The sequence below is a fragment of the Pongo pygmaeus genome, chromosome 16 (assembly GCF_028885625.2).
Source record: "Pongo pygmaeus isolate AG05252 chromosome 16, NHGRI_mPonPyg2-v2.0_pri, whole genome shotgun sequence".
NCBI classification, from domain to species: Eukaryota; Metazoa; Chordata; class Mammalia; order Primates; family Hominidae; genus Pongo; species Pongo pygmaeus.
This window is the reverse complement of record NC_072389.2, coordinates 49,256,208-49,283,560: the sequence shown is the minus strand read 5'-3', so window position 1 is coordinate 49,283,560 and position 27,353 is coordinate 49,256,208. Positions and strand designations below refer to the sequence as shown.

The 27,353-nt window shown below is 39.5% G+C and overlaps 1 protein-coding gene and 1 pseudogene across 5 annotated transcripts in view; one reads left to right on the top strand and one right to left on the bottom strand.

The window, feature by feature from the left end:
- The window catches only part of LOC134738293 (glyceraldehyde-3-phosphate dehydrogenase-like), a 134,227-nt pseudogene extending 133,231 nt beyond the window's left edge, over nt 1–996 (bottom strand).
- The window catches only part of FRMD5 (FERM domain containing 5), a 336,834-nt gene that overhangs the window by 134,953 nt on the left and 174,528 nt on the right, over nt 1–27,353 (top strand). The gene's annotated exons all lie outside the window — the stretch shown is intronic.

Sequence of the window (27,353 nt, the reverse complement as noted above, 5' to 3'; positions counted from 1 at the left end):
AGCGATTCTCCTGCCTCAGCCTCCGGAGTACCTGGATTACAGGCATGCGCCACCACACCCAGCTAATTTTGTATTTTTAGTAGAGACGGGGGTTTCTCCATGTTGGTCAGGCAGGTCTTGAACTCCTGACCTCAACTGATCCACCCACCTCATCTTCCCAAAGTGAGTGCTAGAATTACAGGCATGAGTTTTACTGCACCTAGCCTGTTTCACTACCTCCTTGATGTCATTATATTTGGCAAGTTTCTCTAGACAGCAGATCAGATCCATGACTGACACAGTGGTGGTGGGGGACATGGAAGATCATGCCAGTGACCTTCCTGTTCAGCTCAGGGATGACCTTACCCACAGCCTTGTCAGTGCCAGTAGATGCAAGGATGATGTTCTGGAAAATTCCACAGCCATTGTGCCATAGTTTCCCAGAGGGGCCATCCACGGTCTTCTGGGTGTCAGTGATGGCATGGACTGTGGTCATGAATTCTTCCATGATGCCAGAATTGTCATGGATGACCTTGGCTGGGGGAACTAAGCAATTGGTGGTACAGGAGGCATTACTGACAATCTTGAGGCCATTTTTGTACTTCTCATAGTTCACACCCATTACAAACATGGGGATGTCGGCAGAGGGGGCAGAGATAATGACCTTTTTGGCTCCCCCATCTAAATGAGTCCCAGCCTTCTTCATGGTAGTGAAGACACCAGTGGACTCCACAATGTAATTAGTGCCAGCATCACCCCTTTGATTTTGGTGGGATCTCTCTCTTGGAAGATGGTGATGGGATTTCCATTGATGACAAGTTTCCCATTCTCAGGCTTGATGATGCTGTGGAACTTGCTATGGGTGGAATCATACTAGAACATGTAGACCATGTAGTTGAGGTCAACAAAGGGATGATTGATGGCAACAATATCCACTTTGCCAGAGTTAAAAGCAGCCCTGGTGACCAGGTGCCCTGTACAACTAAATTCATTTACCCTGGCCTTCACCTTCACCATGGTGTCCCAGGGGTGCAGCTGGCCCTGCACAAGAAGATTCTGTTGTCAAATGGGAGGAGCAGAAAGCCTAATTTTCAAAATATTTACTTGAAAAATTGTTTTATACATTGGTGGGCTTTAGACTGTTTTATATTAAAATACATAAATACATGAATAAATTTATGCCAATAAATTTGACAACTGAAATGATATTTCTTGAGAGACATAAACAACCAAAGCTCACCCAGGAAGAAAAAGATAACTGGAGTAGCCCTATGTCTTTTAAAGAAATTTAATTAATGGTTTAAAATCTCAAAACCAAAAATAAAACTGTATTCCTAGATAGATTTACTTATACATTTTACTAGTTCTATACAAACTCTTCCTAGCTGGCTTTTTTAAAAAAGAAGCTGACAAACTGAAATCATGTGGAAATGGAAAGAACATAGAATAGCCAAAACAATTTTGAAAAAGAAAAGGCTGGAGATTTCACTCTCATTGATTTTAAATATAAAGCACCAGTAATCAAAATTATATGGTTTAGGCTTAAGGATAGATATACTCATCAGTGAAACAGAATGGAGAGTCCAGAAATGGACCCACATATATACAGTCAATTGATTTTTTTTAACAAAGGTACCAAGGAAAAATTGGATATCCATGTACAATAACCTCAACCTTTGTCATACTCCTTATACAAAAAAAATTACAGTAGTCCCTCTGTATTGTGGGGGGCTTGGTTCCAGGACCCATTGAGGATACCAAAATCCCTTATATAAATGGTATAGTATGTGCATGTAACCTGTATACATTCTCCCATATACTTTTTTTTTTTTTTTTTTTTTTTTTTTTTTTTTTTTTTTTTTTTTGAGACAAAGTCTCACTCTGTTGCCCAGGCTGGGGTACAGTGGCGTGATCTTAGCTCACTGCAACCTCTGACTCCCAGGTTCAAGCAGTTCTCTGCCTCAGCCTCCCAAGTAGCTGAGATTATAGCACCCACCACCATGCCTTGCCTGGCTAATTTTTGTATTTTTAGTAGAGACGGGGTTTCACCATGTTGGCCAGGCTGGTTTCGAACTCTTGGTCTCAAGTGATCCGCCTGCCTCGGTCTCCCAAAGTGCTGGGATTACAGGCATGAGCCACAGCGCCCAGCCTGTAGCTACTAACTTTTGAAGTAATGCTGATACTTCTTCAGAAAGACCGTGTCTTCTAGTTTTAATATTGGAAGTAACATCTCTGTGGTCCCTATGGTGGATACAGTATTTTGTGTGGTATACATATTCATAATCAACTTACTTGAGAAGGAAATTTGGGACTTAAATTTTTATAAACATGAACTTTTTAAAGTTTATTGCTGCCAAAAATGTTTATCGCAAAGTAAAAAAAGCATCACCAAACAAGAAAATAAAGTCTTTATTTACATCAGGAAAATAAATGACAAAATCACTGTGAAAGAGCATACAGACTACTATCTAAATATGTTGCAGCAAGGCTGTTCAGATTGTATTTCCTGCACTTGTATCTAACCTACGATTTCTCACATTTCCCACTGACCTCACTATCTGGCAGCCTAGCAGCTTTGTACATCTCACAAAAGACATGGTCTGGAAGAATGAACTGTCCCTAGCCACTCGTGTACCTGTACACTTCATTTGTTCAGCAAGCATGTGCATGCCATCTTTGAAAGAGAAGTATTACGTCCGGTATCAGAAAATGGTGGGGGAAAGTGATTGCTGGCCGTATTTCAGATTTAACACCATATGGGAAATGTTAATGCATCTCACCATTAGATAAGACCATGACAAAGCCTGGAAATTTAAAGCAAAGATCCTGCAACATTCATAACCACCCACCCCAGCTTATTTTAATGCAACGAGTAATAATAGTTTTTGAAAAGTTAACATTCTGATTCAAATGTCAAATGTCAAACTTTATGGACTTCCCTGACAGCAGCAGGTAAATTGGACAGGCATGACAGACTGGGATGAGTAGTTACACGTTTATGGCCTATATCAGAAGCTCTAAACAATTCAAAGTATAAAGGGTAATGATAACAGTCCAGCCAAAGGGCCAGACTAATAGCGAGAGACCACTGGCCGCCCTTTACTGCTAAAAAGCAGTAATCTTGGTGAAGCCTGGGAGAACCCCACACTTTTCTTTAGGACTGAGGCTGTGAGAGCATCCATGGACATTACAGTTTGTCTACTTTAAGCCCAGACTGAAACCATAATCTCTCCCAAATGCATTGAGACTTGTCCCTGAAATCTGCCCCTAGATTTTGACTGTGAAGGAGTCAGAGTTAAGTAACTATGATACTGAGAAAAGCTGGAATGTCTAGGTTGTGGGAAGTGAGAGAAAAGAGAATATAATGATAAAATTGCATCTGTAAATCACATGGAGTAGGGAGTCAGGAAGGACATAGGATTTCCCCATTGATGTATCTTTGTGTCAAGAGCTGAAAAATGTAGGAGGGTACTGCCTTACCCTTCTGAGCTAATCAAAAGCAGCAGCAAGTACTAAGTGAAATAAGATTTAGTTGTTAAGTGTCAGGGAAGAGTGTTACAGTTTGAAAGTTTATGTTGTATACTAGACATTATGTCTAAGTACTGTGGAGGATAGAGAGACAAATATGAAACAGTTTCTTCCTGTTCACTGAGCCTATATATTTTTAAGGGATATAAAATGTTTGCACACAGGGGCCTGTCTCAGTTCCTCTCTTAGAGCTCAAGCCCTTAATCCAAGTATTCTCAGATTCAGATGTGAAGAATAAGTTAGTGTGCCAGGGATTTTTTTCCTTTTTCATTATTTTATGTAATTAAGTGGCTTCTCACCTTTTCTTTTTTTAGGCAGTCCTCATAGAATTATCATTTCTGCCCTCTTGTTCCATTATGGAATGAAATTTCTGTTGTCCTAGGTCATCAGTGCCTAAGCCATTTGGGGACTAAAAAAATAAGTGTGCTGTATAGTTGAGGATTTTATTATTTCTGCCCCAAATATTTTGACTTTAATTTTGAAGGGAATATTTCTAAGATGTACCTTTTTATACAGAGAATGTTTATCTTATTTTAATCTATTCTTGATTCAAGGTCATGTTTAGGAATGTCAGTGTTCTGTGTTGTAGATATATATGGTGCAGGGCATGAAGCTGAATGATTTAATTTGTCACTGTAGAGCTCAGCACTGTCACAGCCCCTTCTCCCCTGGGCCCTTGAACTGCCTTGGTTTTCAGGCTTCTGGGTATCCACCTAGCGTGGATACTAAGGAGCATGTCCTTAGGCACTCTTTGCATGCTGTCTTCCCTCGCTGCCTTCAAGGGCTGCTTATGAGCTGGTAACTCTTTGTCGGATTAGGCTGTAGAATGAGTTTCTTTTCTCCCTCTTTTGTAACTGGCTTTCTTATGTGCCAGTGTCTGCTACTTGCAACCTTGCTGCCTACTCTGTCATCATTTCCAACCTCTGCTTCTGCTTCTAGTCTCTGTTCTGTCTGACAGCTCTCTCCACTTACCTTCTTGTCTTCTTCTGCTTTGTGTCGTAGACATTGTCAGCAAATTGGAAGAAGGCTTTTCCTACAAATAGCCAGTGCAGCTCTTTAGCACTTTTGGCTGTTTTTGTTGCCAGGTGTTCAGGGACTTGATCTGAAACTTAAATACTATTTTTTTAAAGGTGTTTCTGAATTTGAAACCAGGGATTTGTCCAGAAACCTGTCTCTATATAAATGAAGTTTTACTTTACCTCATAAAATATAGTGACCCTAGCTGGATGCAGTTGCTCACGCCTGTAATCCCAGCACTTTGGGAGGCCGAGGCAGGTGGATCACGAGGTCAGGAGATCGAGACCATTCTGGCTAACATTGTGAAACCCTGTCTCTACTAAAAATACAAAAAAAAAAAAAAAAAAAATTAGCTGGGCATGGTGGTGTGCAGCTGTAGTCCCAGCTAGTGAGGATGCTGAGGCAGGAGAATCGTTTGAACCCAGGAGGCAGAGGTTGCAATGAGCCAAGTTCGTGCCACTGCACTCCAGTCTGGGTAAAAGAGCGAGACTCCATCTCAAAAAAGAAACAAAGAAAGAAAGATAGTGACCCATACTAAGACTATCACGTTTTAAATAAGAGTAGAATAATTTAGTTTTCGTATTTATTATCCAGCATATTGGCTTGGTATTCTCAGATGTTTAAGGCCCAGAGAAAATTCCAGTTCTTCTATGAAGGCTTTCTTTACCCTTCTAGAACCTATGCAGACTCTATCACAGCATTTATTCACCTGGCCTTGAAATGTGCATGTTCTCTCCCTTAAAGGCTCTTTGAAATCGAGGAGGGGGTGGGAATCTATTTATATCATCTTTATATTTCCCTCTTTACTACAGATCTTAAGATAATACCTTGTATATCATAGCTTTCTCCAAATTGTTCTGTTGAGTTGAATAATCCGCTCACTCCCAGGTCCCTTCTGTAGTTTGTGATTGATGCTAGTTGAGGGTTCTTCCCACCAAATGTGTCATCTTGCATTTGCTCACATTAAAACTTCTCTGCCAATTGCACAGGTTTCTAAGTTTTTCCTGTTGTTTGTCCCCAAAGATCCTGGCTCTTTGTTGCTTGGGGAAATTTAGTGTCAAACAGAAATAAATAAAGTTACTGTATGCTTCCCCTTCCAGAGCCATTTAAAAGATAAAATCTTTAAAAATGCTCTGTTCTTACAGAAAAATGCCTATTTGTTCCTCACACGTTTTTGCTTCTGAGCCAGTTCATTCCCCACAATAAAACAGCGCTATTTCTTTTTTTTTTTTTGAGACAGAGTCTCGCTCTGTCGCCCAGGCTGGAGTGCAGTGGCGCAATCTCGGCTCACTGCAAGCTCCGCTTCCCGGGTTCACGCCATTCTCCTGCCTCAGCCTCCTGAGTAGCTGGGACTACAGGCGCCCGCCACCACGCCCGGCTAATTTTTTGTATTTTTAGTAGAGACAGGGTTTCACTGTGTTAGCCAGGATGGTCTCGATCTCCTGATGTCGTGATCCGCCCGCCTCGGCCTCCCAAAGCCCATTACTTTTAAAAAGAGCTTTACTGAGATATAATTTACACATCATACAATTTATCTATTTAAAGTACATAATTCAGTGGCTTTAAGTTTATTCACGGAGTTGTGCAAGCATCACCACAATATAATTTTAGAACATTTTCATGACCACCAAAAGAAACCTCATGCCCCTTAGCAGTCACTCCACAGTTTCCCAGCTTCCGGTCTGAGGCAAACCACAAATCTGCTTTCTGTCTCTATAGATTTGCCAATGCTGGACATTTCATATAAACAAAATTATACCTACCATGTGTGGTCTTTTGTGACTGGCTTCCTTCACTTGATACTGCTTGATATTCGGTTTTTTTAAATATTCTTGTATTTATAACTTCTCCTCAGAACAGATGTGGTCTTGTAATTCTCATAAGTCCTTCTGTGGCCTGGTTTTATTGGATTTGTGAGATTTGGTTAAGTTGCAGAATATACTGCTACACATCAAATAACATTGGCTGCTGATGATAATGAAAATGGCCCTGTTTCAGAGCTGAGATTAGGTTATAGATGTATTTCATAAAGCCGATCCAAACTATGGATGTGGTCAAATGAATTGGGATATATAGGACTCCATGGTTTTCACACTGACCCATTTTCTAATGGGTTATTTGAGGCCTTGAGGTTTTTAATTCCTGAGGATCATAAAGCGCTGGAACTGGAAGGGACCCAGCAGTCATGAAGCTTTGTCCCTCTTCTCTAACTCCTATCCCATTTTACAGAATTCAGAATGTTCATTGTTCAAGATCAAATAATTAATAACAGAACCAATTATAGCAAGATTAGAACTAATGTGTGTCGATTCCTAATCCAAGGTTCTTCTTTTTGGATTTTGTTGCTATTGTATCCTGGGTTCTCTAGAAACAAGAGCCTGACTGGAAATTAAGTGAAGCTTTATTTGGTGGTACAATTTCAGAAGAGTAAGAGTGAAGGAAAAGAGATGAGAAGTGAGAAGCTTTGAGAAGCAAAGCAAGGCGATTAGATTACCATGTTAGCAATTGTGTCATGATGATCCTCAAAGAGACACAGCTGGTTATTCAGCAAGTACATATGCTTGACCATGTGCAATATCTCCAGATAGGATAGATAGAACAGTTCAGCCAGGCGTGTAATCCCAGCACTTTGGGAGGCCGAGGCGGGTGGATCACTTGAGGTCAGGAGTTCAAGACCAGCCTGGCCAACATGGTGAAACCCCGTCTCTACTAAAAATACAAAAATTAGCTAGGCGTGGTGGCTACTGGGGAGGCTGAGGCAGGAGAATCGCTTGAACCCGGGAGTCAGAGGTTGCAGTGAGCCGAGATCGTGTCACTGCACTCCAGCCTGGGCAACAGAGTGAGACTCTGTCTCAAAAAAAAAAAAAAAAAAAAAAAAAGATAGAACAGTTCATAAGAGCAAAGAGGGAGAGGGAATTTATCTGCCCATCTCCTCTCTGGCTGCTGTTTCCCATTATCAAAGGTCAGTCATGGAGAGTGAACTCACAGTTCTGAGTGGTGTCATGCTGCCCTTCCACTTGGAAAGCCAGATTCCACGCCCTGGTGAAGGATTTCATCCAAGTTTGGAAGTGGCAGGAGAATCCAGAAGCTCTGGGTATATAGTTAATTTGTAGTCAATAGGGAGGATTTCCTCCTCCCTCCTACAATGTCCCTGGTTGTCCTCAGGGATGATGAGACAATGGTGTGGAGGGAAACTGAGGAGGTGTTTAAGGGACAGTGAGATAATGGTGTGGAGGAGAACCGAGGAGAGGTGTCTGATACGTTTGCCAAGAGAGTGCCCTTCCTAGCCTAGGTTTCTGAAGTCATCCTTTATGAGCATGATGACCCCTTTAGCTAGAGTATTTGAAGGAATTACTTAAATTGACAGTCATGTTCTTTTTTCTAATGAGACATTTTTTCACACTGCTATGGCTGACACTCTTTAGAGTATTGAAACATGTAACTAAAACTGTCATTAGGAAACTTGTTCTCTTGGCCATCTCTCTTTTCTAGAAAACAGAAAACACCTGGAAAGGCTTTTCAGAATTATAATTGCTTGGTACCTGGGTTTCTGTGTAGGTTGCCCCACATGCAGAGATTTCCTCAGTCAATTCAATTCTTATTCTTCTTTCCAGATGAACTGACTAGCCTATATTGAGATTTCTCCTGCTCTGACTATTTAGAGTTTATTTTCACTATATTTGCCCTACTCTCTTTCATTTAAACATTACTTCAGATTTTTTCTATCCTGGTTTGATTATATGCTAGTTTTCCTCCTGGATATCTTTAATTTTTGGGAATCCCCCCACTACCTTGAATTTTAAATGCTTGTTGACTACCTAAATATAAGCTGGAGTATTTGTTCTAGGCCAAGTTGTCAGAAAGAATTTGGACAGTGGACAAAGAAGTAATTAAAGCTTTAAGTTCTTCAGTGAATAACTGCAAATGAAAATGTTAAAGTTAGTTGCTTGGTTTAATTAGATCCCATTTGTCAATTTTGGCTTTTGTTGCCATTGATGTTGATTAATGAATAAGGGAGGAGGTTATTTCAATTTGGGGACAAATGGGAAGAAATACCAGGATAAGGAGATAAAATGGTGGGTAGAAAATACCTGGTATAGAAAGTGAAGAAGATCACGCAAAGGAAAGGAGATTTATAATCATGACATTTATAGAATTAGAGAATCGTCAGTGCTGGAGGAGGCCTTAGAAATAATTTAGTTTAATCCGGTTAATGTATAGGTGAAGAAACGGAGGCTGAAAGAGGTTAAGTGACTTAAGGTCACACAATAGTTAAGATCAGAGGCCAAGATTTGAACTGAGGCCTTTGGATTGCAGATGGTTATGCCACATCTACCTTGTACCACAGAGTACCACAGCTACTTTAAGAATATTTCATATTTCCTCTCCTGAAGAATTGTTTTTACTATTCGGTGGCTTTTTCATAGCAATAATTGGTAAAATTTAAAGGACTTGATTTTTAATTTATTTTCAGTGTCTTAAAATGCATTGCATAGTAAAGCTTGTAGTGTGCATAGTGACTTTATGTTGACAGTATAGTGTCAGTTACAGGGCTTCAACAAGCAAATGAGATCCTCTTAGTAGCTGAGGATAGTGCTAATCATTTAATAAAAGCCCTTTAGTAGTTGCTTTTGTCGTAAAAACATAGACCACTATCTAAACCCAAATCAAGTTATAAAAGACTCCAGTGTTTTTCTGGAGTCCAAATAATTGTTCTTGTGATTGCTCCTTCTACAGTGCTTCTACTAGTCTATAAGGTGCCAGAGTCATTAATCCTGGGCCAAGTAAAAAAATAAAATAAGACACAAACAACTTCCACCCCAGCTACCCACCCTAGCTCCTGGTCACAAAGCTTTGTGAGAGAAGCAGGGCTACATTTCAGATCCCATAGCCAGGTGCCTTTGAGCAGTGCACAAACTGTGCAATCTTAGGAAACAGCTCTACTCTTTTTTTTCTTTTTTTTTTTTTTTTTGAGATAGAGTCTTGCTCTGTCACCCAGGCTGGAGTACAATGGTGCCATCTCAGCTCACTGCAACCTCCATATCCAGGGTTCAAGCGATTCTCCTGCCTCAGCCTCCTGAGTAGCTGGGATTACAGGCGTGTGCCACCACACCCAGGTAATTTTTCTATTTTTATTAGAGACGGGGTTTCACCATGTTGGTCAGGCTGGTTTTGAACTCCTGACCTCGTGATGTGCCCACCTCGGCCCCGCAAAGTGCTGGGATTACAGGTGTGAGCCACTGCGCCCGGCCAGCTCCACTCTTTTGGAAGCAGATCCTTGTGTACCTTTCATCCTTGTGATTCTGGTATTACCTTTTTGAAAATTGACATATCACTCACAGTTTTATCCTAAAGAGTTTACATATGATTAAAATATGGGTAGAATCTAATTAGAGGATTATTAATATATTCTCCAAAGAATAGAATTAGCTATAATTCTATAGAATTATTATAGCTAGAATAATTCTATTCTTTGGCAGACAACCCCTACGAAAATAGCATTCAGTTGATGATTACAATCTGTTAAACAATTCTTTGTATTAGATGTTTTTGTATTCACTCAAGAGTCAGTTTCTATAATCAAGATGTTATTTGTCGTGGAATTAGTTAATGTGTATTTGAAGAGACTCTAGTAAAATCTGGCAGGTTTGGGATTTTTATGGTTGTAAACAGTTGTTCCAAATGGCTCTGGAGAGCAGACGATTGCGGGGAAGATAATAGGATAGAGGTTGGGATAAAAGCTGCTCCCACACCCCGATGCTTTCTTCCCTCAATGCCTCATTTTCATCTGTGGGCCAATGATTAGGAAAATGAAATAACATTAAAACAACACTTTTTCATGTTATTAGTAGCTGTTAATCCTTTACTATAACTGCCAGAGATTTTGTGTTTTAAAAGACATAAGTGATCATATATACATTACATAAAGCGGTTGAACATGAGAAGGCACACAACCATAGATATATTCCATGGGAGTGTTTTTTATAAAATGCACAATTTTAATGCTTTAAAGGTTGGGTGCTTACAGTTTGCTATTTGCTTTCACACATGTGATGACGTTTAATCCTGACTATAATTCTATGAAATGGAAATTATTCATCTCATTTTGTGAATAACTTGACTTGCTCAGTGCCCCTTCTTTTCATATTCTGAATTCTTTCCTAAACTATCTTATCTGTGCTTATGGCTTCAGTTATCATCTATAAAATTAGTAACTATATCAAATTTATATTTCTCACCCTGAGCTTCAGATTTTTATATCTAATTATCTTTTTAGCCTCTCCATTTAGATATCTCAGAACAAACTGAGCTCGTGGACTTCCCTATCAAACCTGGTTCTCTCCCAGTGTTTTCTTTATTAATGAATGACATCATACATCATCCATCTGATTGTGCAAAACTAGAAACCTAGGTCTTGCCTTAAGCCATCCTTATTCTTGTCTCATATCCAATATGTCACAGAGTCTTCTCAATTTTGCTTCCTACATAACTCAAATCTGTCTGCTTTTCTCCATCTCTACTGCCACCGCTCCCATCCAAGCTCTCTAGCCTCATCTTTTTCTGCTCTTCCAGTAAAAATACTAGTATTTGGGCTTTTCACCCACTCATATTCATTCTCCACATAGCAACCAGAATGATCCTTGCAAAACACTAATTTCAAGATGTCACTACCCATCCCACCCTCCTTAAAACTCTAATGAACTTTACTTCAAGAACTTCCCATTGCTCTTAAAATAAAGACTAAATCTTTACCATGACTGGCAAGGACTACGGTGGTTGCTTTCCTTCCATGTTCATCTTTTGCCAGTATCCCCCTAACTCTCTGAGCTTTTTAATGTACCACATTCTCTCCTGCTACAAACTTTTGCCTTCCCCTTGTTTGAAGTTTTTTTCCTGCTCTAAGCTAGTTACCTCCTATTCCATCTGATTTTAGCTTCCTCTGGGAAGCCTTCCCTGACTCCTAATCCACAACAGATCAAGTCTCCTTGCAGTATTCTCTCATAATATCATCTACCTCTTCTTTGTAACACTTATCACAATTACACTGTTGTAATTATTTGTGTGATATTTTAAAAATAGCATGCATCTCTCTTACCAGACCATGAACTCCCTCATGACAGGGAGTGTGTCTCATTTTGTGTCCTGTTATATCCCCATCACGTAGGATACTACCCAGCACATACTAGACCCTCAATATACATTTGTGAATGAGTGAACAAATGAATTCAATATTCTCTAAGGCCCTTTCTGGCTCTAACATTCTATGATTCTATAAGGGACAGAGAAGTATACCACTGGATAAGTATTAAATGGAGTGTAATTGTTCACTGTGTTTAAGAAATGGTCATGGTGTCTTTTGTTGGGACTAAAACTGATATATTAGAGTGGGGCTTCCTAAAATCAGAGTGAAAGGACTTCTGGTCTCTAATATTGTTCCTAGGCACTATCTCAGGGTATCCTGAGCAATATTTTGATTCTGGAAATGGAAACAAATGTTATGTAAAAAGAAGTGGCTGTGGAAGCAATAGTACCCAACTAGTAACAAGTACACCTTGCACTTGGCTCTTAGATTCGAATACCATTCTCAGGTAAAGGAATGAAGGATCCTTAGAGAAATGGCTGATTCTAGGATGGGGACAGGAAATATACAATATAGGCCTGAAGCATCTTATAGTGCCAGACAGTAAGTGCTCAAAAGAAACACAATGGTTGCGTATGTTAAAGGGACACAGGATCCAACTGAAAGAGCTCCCAATGGTCAATGCTAGAAAAATTTGAGCAACAAAATAAAGTAGTATTGCATTGTAACCCAAAGTATAAAATTGATATGCGTAAGTCCATACTGATATAAATAAAAGTTTGAATAAATTGGAGAGACTAGAAAAAGCTATAATAATTGGGAGAACAGGCAAATCTCCCATGAAGAAAAATTCAAAATAATATATGTAACTACTTTGTTCTCAAGGAGGTGGAGCACAGCTCCTCACTCCTTTAGTATGGGCTGTACATAGTGACTTACTTCCAAAGAATAGAGCACATAAAGAGGAAAAAAAAAAGAGTTAACTTTACAGTGGAAAATTCTGACAGACACTGCCTTAGCCAGGCAATGGAGATCAGCATTAACAGTGATAAATGTTCATAGTATTACCCTTGATATGATGTGATAAAAATGGCACTTTATCTCTGTAGTTCTTCCTCCCTATAAGTTCTTCCTCCTTATAAAAACCTATAAGCTTAGTTAATCATGAGGAAAACATCAGACAAATCCCCACTGAGAGACATTCTACAAAATACTTGAGTAATACTCCTCGAAACTGTCAAGATCATAAAAAAACAAGGAAAATCTAAAAAACAGTAACAGCCAAGAGGAGCCTAAAGAGACATGACTACAGAATATATTGAGATCCTAGAATAGAAAAAGAGCATTAGGTTAGAACTAGAAATGTGAATAAAGTATGGATTTTATTTTAAAATAATAATATTGGTTATTGTGACAGATGTGCTGTACTAATGTAAGATGTTAATAATAGGAAAGGAAACTGGCTATCAGATATATTGGAAGTCTGTACTATGTTTACAACTGTCAGTCTTTAAAACTGTAATATCTTTAAAACTGTTCTTAAGTAAAAATTATTTAAATGTTTTTTAAAAATGTGACTGGGCTGGGTGCTGTGGCTCATGCCTATAATCCTAGCACTTTGGGAGACCAAGGTGAGCAGATCACCTAAGGTCAGGAGTTGAGACCAGCCTGGCCAACATGGCAAAACCCCGTCTCTACTAAAAATACAAAAATTAGCCAGGCGTGGTGGCGGGTGCCTGTAATCCCAGCTACTCGGGAGGCTGAGGCAGGAGAATTGCTTGAATCCAGGAGGCAGAGGCTGCAGTGAGCAGAGATCGCATCACTGCACTCCAGCCTGGGTGACAGAGCAAGACTCTGTCTCAAAAAAAAAAAAAAAAAGTGACTGAATATATACACTAATTAGGAGATGAAAGATGGAAAGAGTTTAACAGGGCTCTAGAATTTCAGGACCAGTGAGAAATAGTCAATTTAGGATTTAATTATTTGCTTTGTAGGTTTATGTATTGCCCATTTGGGGTAGATTTAGGAAAATATTTTCTAAATTCAAGAAAAAAAGGCCAGGCTGGGCACGGTGACTCACGCCTGTAATCTCAGCACTTTGGGAGGCTGAGGCGGGCAGATCGCTTGGGGTCAGGAGTTGGAGACCAGCCTGGCCAGCATGGTGAAACCCCGTCTCTACTAAAAATACAAAAGTTAGCTGAGTGTTGTGGTGCGCACCTGTAATCCCAGCTACCAGGGTGGTGGAGGCTGGAGAATCACTTAAATCTGTGAGGCAGAGGTTGCAGTGAGCTGAGATTATACCACTGCACTCCAGCCTGGGCGACAGAGCGAGACTGTATCTCAAAAAAGAAAAAAAAAGGCCAGTGTGCCTCACACCTGTAATTTGGGAGGCTGAAGCATGAGGATCACTTGAACCCAGGAGTTCAAAACCAGCTGGACAACATAGCAAGACCACATCTCTACCAAAAAAAAAAAAAAAAAAAAGGAGCCAGGCATGGTGGCATGTGCCTGCAGTCCCCAGCTACTCGGGAGGCTGAGGTAGGAGGACAGCTTGAGCTCAGGAGGTTGAGGCTGCAGTGAGCCATGGTCACACCACTGCACTCCAGCCTGGCCGGCAGAGTGAGACTCTGTCTCAAAAGAAAAAAGAAAAAGAAAAATACTCTTTAGTTATCAGATACTCCTCAAGTATAACTTCTCTATCATTTTTTTCTTTCTAGTGTTTTGAATTTTATTACTTGAGCTGAAATATTCTAAAGATGTAACCACTCTGTTTTTTGCACACTGCTTAAGATGAGAAGAAATCATTTACGTGGAAACTAGAATAGCTGATATTCCAGACTAAGGTAATAAGCTTCTGCATTAATAATTCATAGATGTAATTTTTATGAAAGATGTGGTTTATATTAATCTTCTGGTGTTCCTAAATTTGATTTTTTTTTAAAGTTTATTCACTAAACTAAAATTTATTGTGGTCATATACAGGGTGATATAGGGGTCAGGAAGGTTACTTGTACACAGATCCTGCCCACAAGAAGATTATTGTTTAGTGCTGGAGACAAGACATGTTTATGAGCAACTAAATCATAAAGTAGAGGGTTATAACTTTCCAATAAAGATGTTGATAAAATACTATCCAAAATCAGTAATGGAAAAGATCATTCCCAATTGGAGAACTCTGGGAAGATTTCATAGAGGAATTAGTAGGTTGACCTAGACTTGAATAATTTCAGATTCCTCTAAGTCAGGAGTTATATATTATTGATATATGTATTTCCAGCACATAGTAGGTATTAAATAACATTTGTTGACTGACTGAAGGATTTTAAATGCAAATGGAGATGACAGAAAGGACAAGGAAAGATATTCTAGTTCTACCTATTGCTTCTAACAATGTTGTATGAAACAAATATCTATTCTATCTTTTTATCTTATTGATTCCTCATTTGATAAATGACTTAATTTGATTATGTCACTTTCCATTTTTACATCTCAACAAATATATTATTTATAAATAAATTGTTTGCAAAGGCTTTTTATAGTGACTTTTTGGCTGGAATATGGAATGGAGGAGCAAAGCCAGCCCTTTATTCACTAGGGTTACTCTGTTTTTTAAGGAGCCCACTGTCCAGCTTAAGGTTTATTTGGGTTACTTATACTCTTGTGTACCTTATTTCTTTAAGCTACTTTGAAGCTTTTGGAAGTATCTGTCAGATGGTGGTACAGATTCCAGGAGAAGTAAAACTCAGTCAAATGAGTAGTCTACTTCTTAACAACTCTGGTTAGAGGTCTGGTTTGGGAGCCAACTCTGGTTAGAGGTCTGGTTTGGGAGCTTAAAACTATGTTTGAAATAAAGAATCCATATCATCTGTGGATTTCAGTTGTATGGGCTATCTCCCTCATTTCTATGAATAATTAAGACATGGCTGGTAGCACATCCCAGCCATTTTTAGCAGGGTTTCCCTGTTGGTTGCACTATTGCAATTTGTTTTTAAATTGACCCAACTTGTAAATCTGTAGGCAATAGCAATAATGCATGCTGCCTTTCCCCCAAGAACTACAAAGTGGCTTAGCAGTGGATTTCTAGGTATATGATTACATTCAAAATTAGTATAGGTATGAGATCAAAATCATAATGAGGCCGGGCATGGTGGCTTACGCCTGTAATTCCAGCACTTTGGGAGGCTGAGGCAGCAGATTTCTTGAGCCTAGGAGTTCAAGACCAGCCTGGCTAACATGGCAAAACCCTGTCTCTACTAAAAATACAAAAATCAGCCAGGCATGGTAGTGAGCACCTGTAATCCCAGCTGCTTGGGAGGTTGAGGCACAAGAATCGCTTGAACCTGGGAGATGGAGGTTGCCGTGAGGCGAGATCACACCACTGCACTCCAGCCTGGGCAACAGAATGAAACTCTATCTCAGAAAAAAACCAAAATAGATAAATTGGACTTTATCAAAATAAAAAACTTTGTGCTGCAGATGTCACCAAGAAAGTAAAAAGACAACCCACAAAATGGGGAAAATATTTGCAAATCATGTAACTGATAAGGGACTCATATCCAGAATATATGAAGAACTCTTACAACTCAATAATGAAAAGATAGCCCAATAACAAAAGGGCAAAGGATTTGAAGAGACATTTCTCCAAACAAGACACAAAAATGGCCAATAAGCACATGAAAAGATGCTCCACATCATTAGTCATAGGGAAAATTAAAATCAAAATGACAGTGAAATACCATCTCATGCCCATTAGGATGGCTATAATTAAATGGATAGACAAGCCTTGCTTGTGAGGATGTGGAGAAACTAGAACCCTCCTATACTGCTGGTAGGAATAGAAAATGGTATAGCCACTTTGGAAAACAGTTTGGCAGTTCCTCAATGAGTTAAACTCTTATGTTTATAGAGTTACCATGTGACCCAGCAATACCACTCCTAAGATGACAACCGAGAGAATTGAAAGTCAATGTCCACACAAAAATTTGTTAATGAATGTTCATAGCAACATTTTTCATAATAGTTTAAAAGTGGAAACAACCCAAATGTCTATACACTGAGAAAAGGATAAACAAAATGTGGTATATCCATGTAATAGAATATGATTTTGCAATAAAAAGAAAGTATTGATACATACTACAACGTAGATGAAACTTGAAAAAGTTATGGTAAAACCCAAAGGGCCACAAGTCGTATGATTCCCTTTTTATAAAATGTCCAGAATAGGCAAACCATTACAGACAAAAAATAGATTAGTGGTTGCCAGGTGCTGGTAGGGATTAGGAAAGGTGTTGGCAGGAATGAGAATTAGCTAATGGATACGGGGTTTCTTTTAGGAGGGACAAAAATATTCTAAAATTAGATTGTTGTAAACATATCAAAAATCACTGAATTGTGCGCTTTAAATGGTGAATTTTATGATAGGTAAAGTATATCTCAATAAATCCATTTTTGAAAAAGAATTGTTTCTCATAGATGTTTGTATTATAAAATTTATTGATCTTTATGGTAGGGAAAGGGTCACCCTACCAACACATAACATTTAAAACTTTCCACAGGCCGAGGAACAATAAGCTAAAGGACAAATCAGACAGCAGGCCAGAGGGCACCCATGTCTGGCCTAGTAATTGGCCAGGGGAAGTTTAAACAGTTTTTTCTTTTTCCTTCTCCCCTCCTTTCCCCTCCCCTCCCCTCCCCTCTTTTTTGAGACGGAGTCTTGCTCTGTCACCCAGGCTGGAGTGCAGTGGCGCGATCTCGGCTCACTGCAACCTCTGCCTCCTTGGTTTAAGCGATTCTCCTGCCTCAGCCTCCCGCATAGCTGGGATTACAGGCACCCACCACCATGCCCGATTAATTTTTTTGTATTTTTAGTAAAGACGGGGTTTCACCACGTTGGCCAGAGTGGTTTTGAACTCCTGACTTCAAGTGATCCGCCCGCCTCAGCCTCCCGAAGTGCTAGGATTACAGGCATGAGCCACTGCGCCTGGCCTTAGTTTTTTCATTGACTAATAGTTGGATTATTTCCTAAGACAACGTCCTCACAGTAAAGATGATACTGGCATGCTAGACCTCTATAGCAAAATCTGAATTAATATCTTCTAAGAATGGTTCCAGTTGGTATTTAGCATAGAAAAGTTATAGGGTAATCTTTTCTTAGGCTATGTGGATGTCTAGTTTTTGATATTTTCAGATTAAGGGAAGTTGAACTTGGCTATCCTTATATAACTTCCAAATGTATTACATTATGTACTGTGGTGTTTCCAAGAATTTGCAAACACTAAAATGTGAAAAGGTTAGGAACTGCTTAGAAAAATTATAGTGACCATTGCTATTCTTGGAAAAGTAATTATACCAACATTGTATTTTAATTCCAGAGCCAAAAAAATGTGTGTCAGAGTCAGCTAGCAAACACCAGGAAAGTGGCTATGAAGGAAGATTGGAAATTTAAATTCATATTAGCCTCTTGAGCCAGTATTTTTGTGCATGGCCCATTGTACTTTTCTGTTTGCCTTGAGTTGGCACTGGACATTGAATAAACCTTAAAGACATAAATGAAAATGTATATGGGTATGGAAATGTGTAAGGATATGGAAGTGTCCTTGGTGCAATAAAGTGCATAATGCATTTTTTGTCATTTGTCATCAAAATTATTTTTTCACTATGTGTGGCTTGTCTACTTCCATTCTTGCTGTGAGGTATTAGCACATTTGTAGCTATTTATTAGCACATTTATAGCTATTTATTAATTCCCCTTTTTATTTTCTCTTGAGTTCTCTCCTACTTATTCCTTATTCAGGGTTAAATTTAAAATGTTCACATCTTTTTCTTTGGGGAATATTTAAGAAAGGAAGACTATGACATCACTCTGTCTTCTTCAATGAAAGGAGAACTTCATTCATTCATTCAGGAATTATTTGCTGAGTATGTACTCTGTCCAGGGTATTATGCTAGGTGTTGGGTGTTTCTAAATTAATCAAGGAGATGACTGCAGAGCTGAGTTCTAAGGTACTATTTAAAGTAACATTTCAGTGCTATGCGTAATGATAGCAGCAAAGAGACTATACAGTTGTAGGTCAGAAGAAACAATAATTCCACTGAACTATCTGTGACAGAGTGACAAATGACAACAGATCTTGTTCAAGCCCTGATCATGAGCTGAAGGAATAACTGCATTTCCTATTAGTCAGATAGTGCTTTGACCTGATATTAAAGTCAACTGCTCTCATATTTAGGGTACAGCATTGTATTCACTTAAAAGAGAATGGGCGACAAATACTACATTTCTCCTTTCTACTCTTCTCCTTCTGCCCCTTTCTTACACTCTGAATGCCCTTTCTAACCATTCCTATCATTTTGTTTCTCCTCCTCCTATATTACTGTACTGTCTATTGAAGAATAGTCTTTATTACTAGTTTTATTGTCAACTGATATTTCTTAATAAATCATCTGATCTTCCATGTTGAATTTATACATGCATATACAAGTATGTACATAGGCATAGTAAACTTTTCCACTTTCCCCTGTTTTTGCCTTTTTAAATTGATTATTGTTGATGTGGGTTGATCAGCCTTTTGGTATGAATCATTTAAGTGTAGTCAAGATACTCCAGAGAGGGGAAGTGAATGTCAGAACTTACAGCTATTTCTCTTTCGTTAGAAAAGAGACAGCATAACAGGAAAATGAGTCCTTGCCATAAATGCCATGTTCAAAAATCTAAGGTTAAATTGGAAAATATCTAGGACAAATGATGGAATTTGCTAATTATTTACTTCCTGGACACATCTGACTGTCTGGGTAATTCAAGATAGACTGAAATTGACCTAATTGAATTTTGTAAATTATTGAATAAGACTACACTTTACATTGAACTGAACATTTAGTTATTTTTTTCCCACTAACTCATGAGTGTAGGAAGGAGAGTCAGATTAGTTCTAAATGAAATGAAGAAATTTTATTTTTCTCTCCACATCTGAGTTATAGTGTGAGTTATGTGTCACAGTTTTATTTATGGGGAACTCAGAAGATGTATAGTCTTTAAAGCAGTCTGGGACAGAAAGCTTAGAAAGGAAATGAACATAGAACATGTCATATTAGGGAAACAAAGGGAATGAGAATTTTTTTTTAATACTTTAAGTTCTGGGGCACATATGTAGAACGTGGAGGTTTGTTACATAGGTATACATGTGCCATGGTGGTTTGTTGCACCCATCAACCAGTCATCTACATTAGGTATTTCCCTAATGCTATCTCTCCCCTAGCCCCCCACCCCCTGACAGGCCCCGGTGTGTGATGTTCCCCTCCCTGTGTCCATGTGTTCTCATTGTTCAGCACCCACTTATGAGTGAGAACATGCAGTGTTTGATTTTCTGTTCTTGTGTTAGTTTGCTGAGAATGATGGTTTCCAGCTTTATCCATGTCCCTGCAAAGGACATGAACTCATCCTTTTTATGGCCGCATAGTATTCCATCGTGTATATATGCCACATATTCTTTATCCAGTCTATCATTGATGGGCATCTGGGTTGGTTCCAAGTCTTTGCTATTGTGAATAGTGCCGCAATGAACATACATGTGCATGTGTCTTCGTACTAAAATGATCCTTTGAGTATATACCAGTAATGGGATTGCTGGCTCAAATGGTATTTCTAGTTCTAGATCCCAGAGGAATCATCACACTGTGTTCCACAATGGTTGAACTAATTTACAGTCCCACCAACAGTGTAAAAGTGTTCCTATTTCTCCACATCCTCTCCAGCATCTGTTGTTTCCTGACTTTTTAATGATCGCCATTCTAACTGGCATGAGATGGTATCTCATTGTGGTTTTGATTTGCATTTCTCTAATGACCAGTGATGATGAGCTTTTTTTCATGTTTGTTGGCGGCATAAATGTCTTCTTTTGAGAAGTGTCTGTTCATATCCTTCACCCACTTTTTGATGGGGTTGTTTTTTTTATTGTAAATTTGTATAAGTTCCTTGTAGATTCTGGATATTAGCCCTTTGTCAGATGGGTAGATTGCAAAATTTTTCTCCCATTCTGTAGGTCGCCTGTTCACTCTGATGATAGTTTCTTTTGTTGTGCAGCAGCCCTTTAGTTTAATTAGATCCCATTTGTCAATTTTAACTTCTGTTGCCATTGCTTTTGGTGTTTTAATCATGAAGTCTTTGCCCACTCCTATGTCCTGAATGGTATTGCCTGGGTTTTCTTCTAGGGTTTTTATGGTTTTAGGTCTTACATTTAAGTCTTTAATCCATCTTGAGTTAATTTTTATATAAGGTGTAAGGAAGGGATCCAGTTTCAGCTTTCTGCATATGGCTAGCCAGTTTTCCCAACAGCATTTATTAAATAGGGAATCTTTTCCCTGTTGCTTGTTTTTGTCAGGTTTGTCAATGATCAGATGGTTGTGGACATGTGGTGTTATTTCTGAGGCCTCTGTTCTGTTCCATTGGTCTATATATCTGTTTTGGTACCAGTACCATGCTGTTTTTGTTACTGTAGCCTTGTAGTATAGTTTGATGTCAGGTAGCGTGATGCCTCCAGCTTTGTTCTTTTTTCTTAGGATTGTCTTGGCTATGCAGACTCTTTTTTGGTTCCATATGAAAGTTAAAGTAGTTTTTTCCAATTCTGTGAAGCAAGTCAGTGGTAGCTTCATGTGGATAGCATTCAATCTGTAAATTACTTTGGGCAGTATGGCCATTTTCATGATATTGATTCTTCCTATCCATGAGCATGGAATGTTTTTCCATTTGTTTGTGTCCTCTCTTATTTCCTTGAGCAGTGGTTTGTAGTTCTCCTTGAAGAGGTCCTTCATGTCCCTTGTAAGTTGTATTCCTAGATATTTTATTCTCTTTGTAGCAATAGTGAATGGGAGTTCACTCATGATTTGGCTGTCTGTCTGTTATTGGTGTATAGGAATGGTTGTGATTATTGCACATTGATTTTGTATCCTGAGACTTTGCTGAAGTTGCTTATCAGCTTAAGGAGATTTTGGGCTGAGACGAGGGACGATGGGGTTTTCTAAATATGCAATCATGTCATCTGCAAACAGGGACAATTTGACTTCCTCTTTTCCTGATTGAATACCCCTTATTTCTTTCTCTTGCCTGATTGCCCTGGCCAGAACTTCCAATACTATGTTGAATAGGAATGGTGAGAGAGGCTATCCTTGTCTTGTGCCAGTTTTCAAAGGGAATGCTTCCAGTTTTTGCCCATGCAGTATTATATTGGCTGTGGCCTTGCCAGAAATAGCACTTATTATTTTGAGATATGTTCCATCAGTAGCTAATTTATTGAGAGTTTTTAGCATGAAGGCTGTTGAATTTCATGAAATGCCTTTTCTGCATCTATTGAGATAATCATGTGCTTTTTGTTATTGGTTCTGTTTATGTGATAGATTACGTTTATTGATTTGCGTATGTTGAACCAGCCTTGTATCCGAGGGATGAAGCCGACTTGATCATGGTGGATAAGCTTTTTGATGTGCTGCTGGATTCAGTTTGCCAGTATATTATTGAGGATTTTTGCACTGATGTTCATCAGGGATATTGGCCTAAAATTTTCTTTTTTGATTGTGTCTCTGCCAGGTTTTGGTATCAGGATGATGCTGGCCTCATAAATGAGTTAGGAAGGATTTCCTCTTTTTCTATTGTTTGGAATCATTTCAGAAGGAATGGTACCAGCTCCACTTTGTACCTCTGGTAGAATTTGGGTGTGAATCCATCTGGTCCTGGACTTTTTTTGATTGGTAGGCTATTACTGCCCCAATTTCAGAACTTGTTGTTGGTCTATTCAGGGATTTGACTTCTTCCTGGTTTAGTCTTAGGAGGGTGTATGTGTCCAGGAATTTATCCATTTCTTCTAGATTTTCTAGTTTATTTGCTTAGAGGTGTTTATAGTATCCTCTGATGGTAGTTTGTATTTCTTTGGGATCAGTGGTGATATCCCGTTTATCATTTTTTATTGCATCTATTTGTTTCTTCTCTCTTTTCTTCGTTATTAGTCTGGCTAGCAGTTTATCTACTTTGTTGATCTTTTCAGAAAACCAGCTTCTGGATTCACTGATTTTTTTGAAGGGTTTTTCATGTCTCTATCTCCCTCAGTTCTGCCGTGATCTTAGTTATTTCTTGTCTTCTGCTAGCTTTTGAATTTGTTTGCTCTTGCTTCTCTAGTTCTTTTAATTGTGATGGTAGGGTGTCGATTTTAGATCTTTCCTACTTTCTCTTGTGGGCATCTAGTCCTATAAATTTCCCTCTACACACTGCTTTAAATGTGTCCCAGAGATTCTGGTACGTTGTGTCTTTGTTCTCATTCGTTTCAAAGAACATCTTTATTTCTGCCTTCATTTCATTATGTACCCAGTAGTCATTCAGGAGCAGGTTGTTCAGTTTCCATGTAATTGTGCGATTTTGCATGAGTTTCTTAATCCTGAGTTCTAATTTGATTGCACTGTAGTCTGAGAGACTGTTATGATTTCCGTTCTTTTGCATTTGCTGAGGAGTGTTTTACTTCCAATTATGTGGTCAATTTTAGAATAAGTGTGATGTGGTGCTGAGAAGAATGTATATTCTGTTGATTTGGGGTGGAGAGTTCTGTAGATGTGTATTATGTGGTCAATTTTAGAATAAGCGCGATGTGGTGCTGAGCAGAATATATATTCTGTTGATTTGGGGTGGAGAGTTCTGTAGATGTCTGCTTGGTCCAGAGCTGAGTTCAAGTCCTGGATATCCTTGTTAATTTTCTGTCTCGTTGATCTGTCTGTGTTGACAGTGGGTGTTAAAGTCTCCCAGTATCATTGTGTGGGAGTCTAAGTCTCTTTGTAGGTCTTTAAGAACTTGCTTTATGAACCTGGGTGCTCCTGTATTGGGTACATATATATTTAGGATAGCTAGCTCTTCTTGCTGAATTGATCCCTTTACCCTTATGTAATGCCCTTCTTTGTCACTTTTGGTCTTTGTTGGTTTAAAGTCTGTTTTATCAGAGACTAGAATTGCAACCCCTGCTTTTTTTTTTTTTTTTTTTTTTTTTTTTGCTTTCCATTTCCTTGGTAAATATTCCTCCATCCCTTTATTTTGAGCCTATGTGTGTCTTTGCACATGAGATGGGTCTCCTGAATACAGCACACTGATAGGTCTTGACTCTTTATCCAATTTGCCAGTCTGTGTCTTTTAATTGGGGCATTTAGCCCATTTACATTTAAGGTTAATATTGTTATGTGTGAATTTGATCTTGTCATTATGATGCTAGCTGGTTATTTTGCCCGTTAGTTGATGCAGTTTCTTCATAGTGTCGATGGTCTTTACAATTTGGTATGTTTTTGCAGTGGCTGGTACTGGTTGTTCCTTTCCATGTTTAGTGTTTCCTACAGGAGCTCTTGTAAGGCAGGCCTGGTGGTGACAAAATCTCTCAGCATTTGCTTGTCTGTAAAATATTTTATTTCTCCTTTGCTTATGAAGCTTAATTTGTCTGGATATGAAATTCCGGGTTGAAAATTTTTTTCTTTAACGTTGAATATTGGCCCCCACTCTCTTCTGGCTTGTAGAGTTTCTGTCAAGAGATCTGCTGTTAGTCTGATGGGTTTCCCTTTGTGGGTAACCTGACCTTTCTCTCTGGCCTCCCTTAACATTTTTTCCATCATTTCAACCTTGGTGAATCTGACGATTATGTGTCTTGGGGTTGCTCTTCTCGAGGAGTATCTTTGTGGTGGTCTCTGTATTTCCTGAATTTGAATGTTGGCCTGCCTTGTTAGGTTGGGGAAGTTCTTCTGAATAATATCCTGAAGTGTTTTCCAACTTGGTTCCATTCTCCCTGTCACTTTCAGGTACATCAATCAAATGTAGATTTGGTCTTCTCACATAGTCCCATATTTCTTGGGGGCTTTCTTTTCACTCTTTTTTCTCTAATCTTGTCTTTTGCTTTATTTCATTGAGTTCATCTTCAATCTCTGATATCCTTTCTTCTGCTTGATTGATTCAGCTATTGATACTTGTATATGCTTCATGCACTACTTGTGCTGTGTTTTTCAGCTCCATCAAGTCATTTATGTTCTTCTCTAAAGTGGTTATTCTAGTTAGCAATTCATCTAACCTTTTTTCAAGGTTCTTAGCTTCCTTGCATTGGGTTAGAACATGCTCCTTTAGTTCAGAGGAGTTTGTTATTATCCGCCTTCTGAAGCCTCTTCTGTCAGTTCGTCAAACTCATTCTCCGTCCAGTTTTGTTTCCTTGCTGGCGAGGAGTTGTGATCCTCTGGAGGAGAAGAGGCATTCTGGTTTTTGGAATTTTCAGCCTTTTTGCAGTGGTTTCTCCCCATCCTTGTGGATTTATCTACCTTTGGTCTTTGAAGTCGGTGCCCTTCGGATGGGGTCTCTGAGTGGACATCCTTTTTGTTGATGTTGCTACTATTCCTTTCTGTTTGTTAGTTCTCCTTCTAACAGTCAGACCCCTCTTCTGCAGGCCTGCTGGAGTTTGCTGGAGGTCCAGTCCAGACCCTATTTGCCTGAGTATTACCAATGGAGGCTGCAGAACAGCAAAGATTGCTGCCTGTTTTTTCCTCTGGAAGCTTTGTCCCAGAGTGGCACCTGCCAGTTGCCAGCGAGAGCTCTCCTATATGAGGTGTCTTTTGGCCCCTACTGGGAGGTGTCTTCCGGTCAGGATACACAGGGGTCAGGGACCCACTTGAGGAGGCAGCCTGTCCCTTATCAGAGCTCGAATGCTGTGCTGGGAGATCTGCTGCTCTCTTAAGAGCTGTCAGGCAGGGATGTTTAAGTCTGCTAAAGCTGCACCTGCAGCTGCCCCTTCCCCCGGGTGCTCTGTCCCAGGGAGATGGGGGTTTTCTCTGTAAGTTCCTGACTGAGGCTGTTGCCTTTTTTTCAGAGATGCCCTGCCTAGAGAGGCAGTCTGGCCACAGAGGCCTTGCTGAGCTGTGGTGGGCTCTGCCCAGTTCAGACTTATGAGAGGCTTTGTTTACACTGTGAGGGCAAAACCAACTACTCCATCCTTAGCAATGGTGGACACCCCTCCCCCTACAAAGCTTGAGCATTCTAGGTCAACCTCAGACTGCTGTGCTAGCAGCAAGAATTTCAAGCCAGTGGATCTTAACTTGCTGGGCTCTGTGGGGGTGGGACCTGCCGAACCAGGCACTGGAGGGAATTTCCTGGTCTGCCGGTTATGAAGACCATGGGAAAAGTGCAATATCTGGACCGCAGTGCACTGTTCCTCCCGGTACAGTCTCTCAAGGCTACCCTTGGCTAGGAATGGGAAATCCCTTGACCCCTTGCACTTCCCGGGTGAGGCAACGCCCCACCCTGCTTTGGCTCACCCTCTGTGGGCTGCACCCACTGTCAAACCAGTCCCAATGAGATGAACTGGGTACCTCAGTTGGAAATGCAGAAATCACCTGCCTTCTGCATTGATCTTGCTGGGAGCTGCAGACTGGAGCTGTTCCTATTCAGCCATCTTGACAGCCACTGAGAATTGTTAAAAAAAAAAAAAAAAAAAAAGCTCTGGCTAACCATATGCAGAAAGCTGAAACTGGACCCCTTGCTTACCCCTTATACAAAAATTAACCCAAGATGGATTAAAGACTTAAATGTAAGACCTAAAACCATAAAAATCCTAGAAGAAAACCTAGGCAATACCATTCAGGACATAAGCATGAGCAAAGACTTCATGACTAAAACACCAAAAGCAATGGCAACAAAAGCTAAAATTGACAAATGGGATCTAATTAAACTAAAGAGCTTCTGCATAGCAAAAGAAACTATCATCAGAGTGAACAGGCAACCTACAGAATGGGAGAACATTTTTGCAATCTATCCATCTGACAAAGGGCTAATATCCAGAATCTACAAAGAACTTAAATTTACAATTAAAAAAAAAACCATCAAAAAGTGGATGAAGGATGTGAACAGATACTTCTCAAAAGAAGACATTTATGCGGCCAACAAACATATGAAAAAAAGCTCATCATCACTTGTCATTAGAGAAATGCAAATCAAAACCTCAATGAGATACCATCTCACGCCAGTTAGAATGGCGATCACTAAAAAGTCAGGAAACAACAGATGCTGGAGTGGATGTGGAGAAATAGGAATGCTTTTACACTGTTGGTGGGAGTGTAAATTAGTTCAACCATTGTGGAAGACCGTGTGGTGATTCCTCAAGGATCTAGAACCAGAAATACCATTTGACCCACCAATCTCATTACTAGGTATATAACCAAAGGATTATAAATCATTCTACTATAGACACATGTTGCTGGGCACAGTGGCTCACACCTGTAATCCCAACACTTTAGGAGGCCAAAGCAGGTGGATCATGAGGTCAAGAGATCAAGACCATTTCCTGGCCAAAATGGTGAAACCCCAACTCTACTAAAACTATAAAAAAAAAAAAAATAGCTGGGTGTGGCGGCATGCACCTGTAGTCTCAGCTACTTGGGAGGCTGAGGCAGGAGAATTGCTCAAACCTGGGAGGCAGAGGTTGCAGTGAGCTGAGATTGCACCACTGCACTCCAGCCTGGTGACAGAGTGAGACTCTGTATCAAAAAAAAAAAAATAGAAAGAAAGAGAAAAGACACATGCATACGTATGTATATTGAGGCACTATTCACAATAGCAAAGACTTGGAACCAACTCAGATGCCCATCAGTGATAGACTGGATAAAGCAAATGTGGCACATATGTACCATGGAATACTAGGCAGCCATAAAAAAGGATAAGTTCATGTCCTTTGCAGGGATATGGATGAAGCTGGAA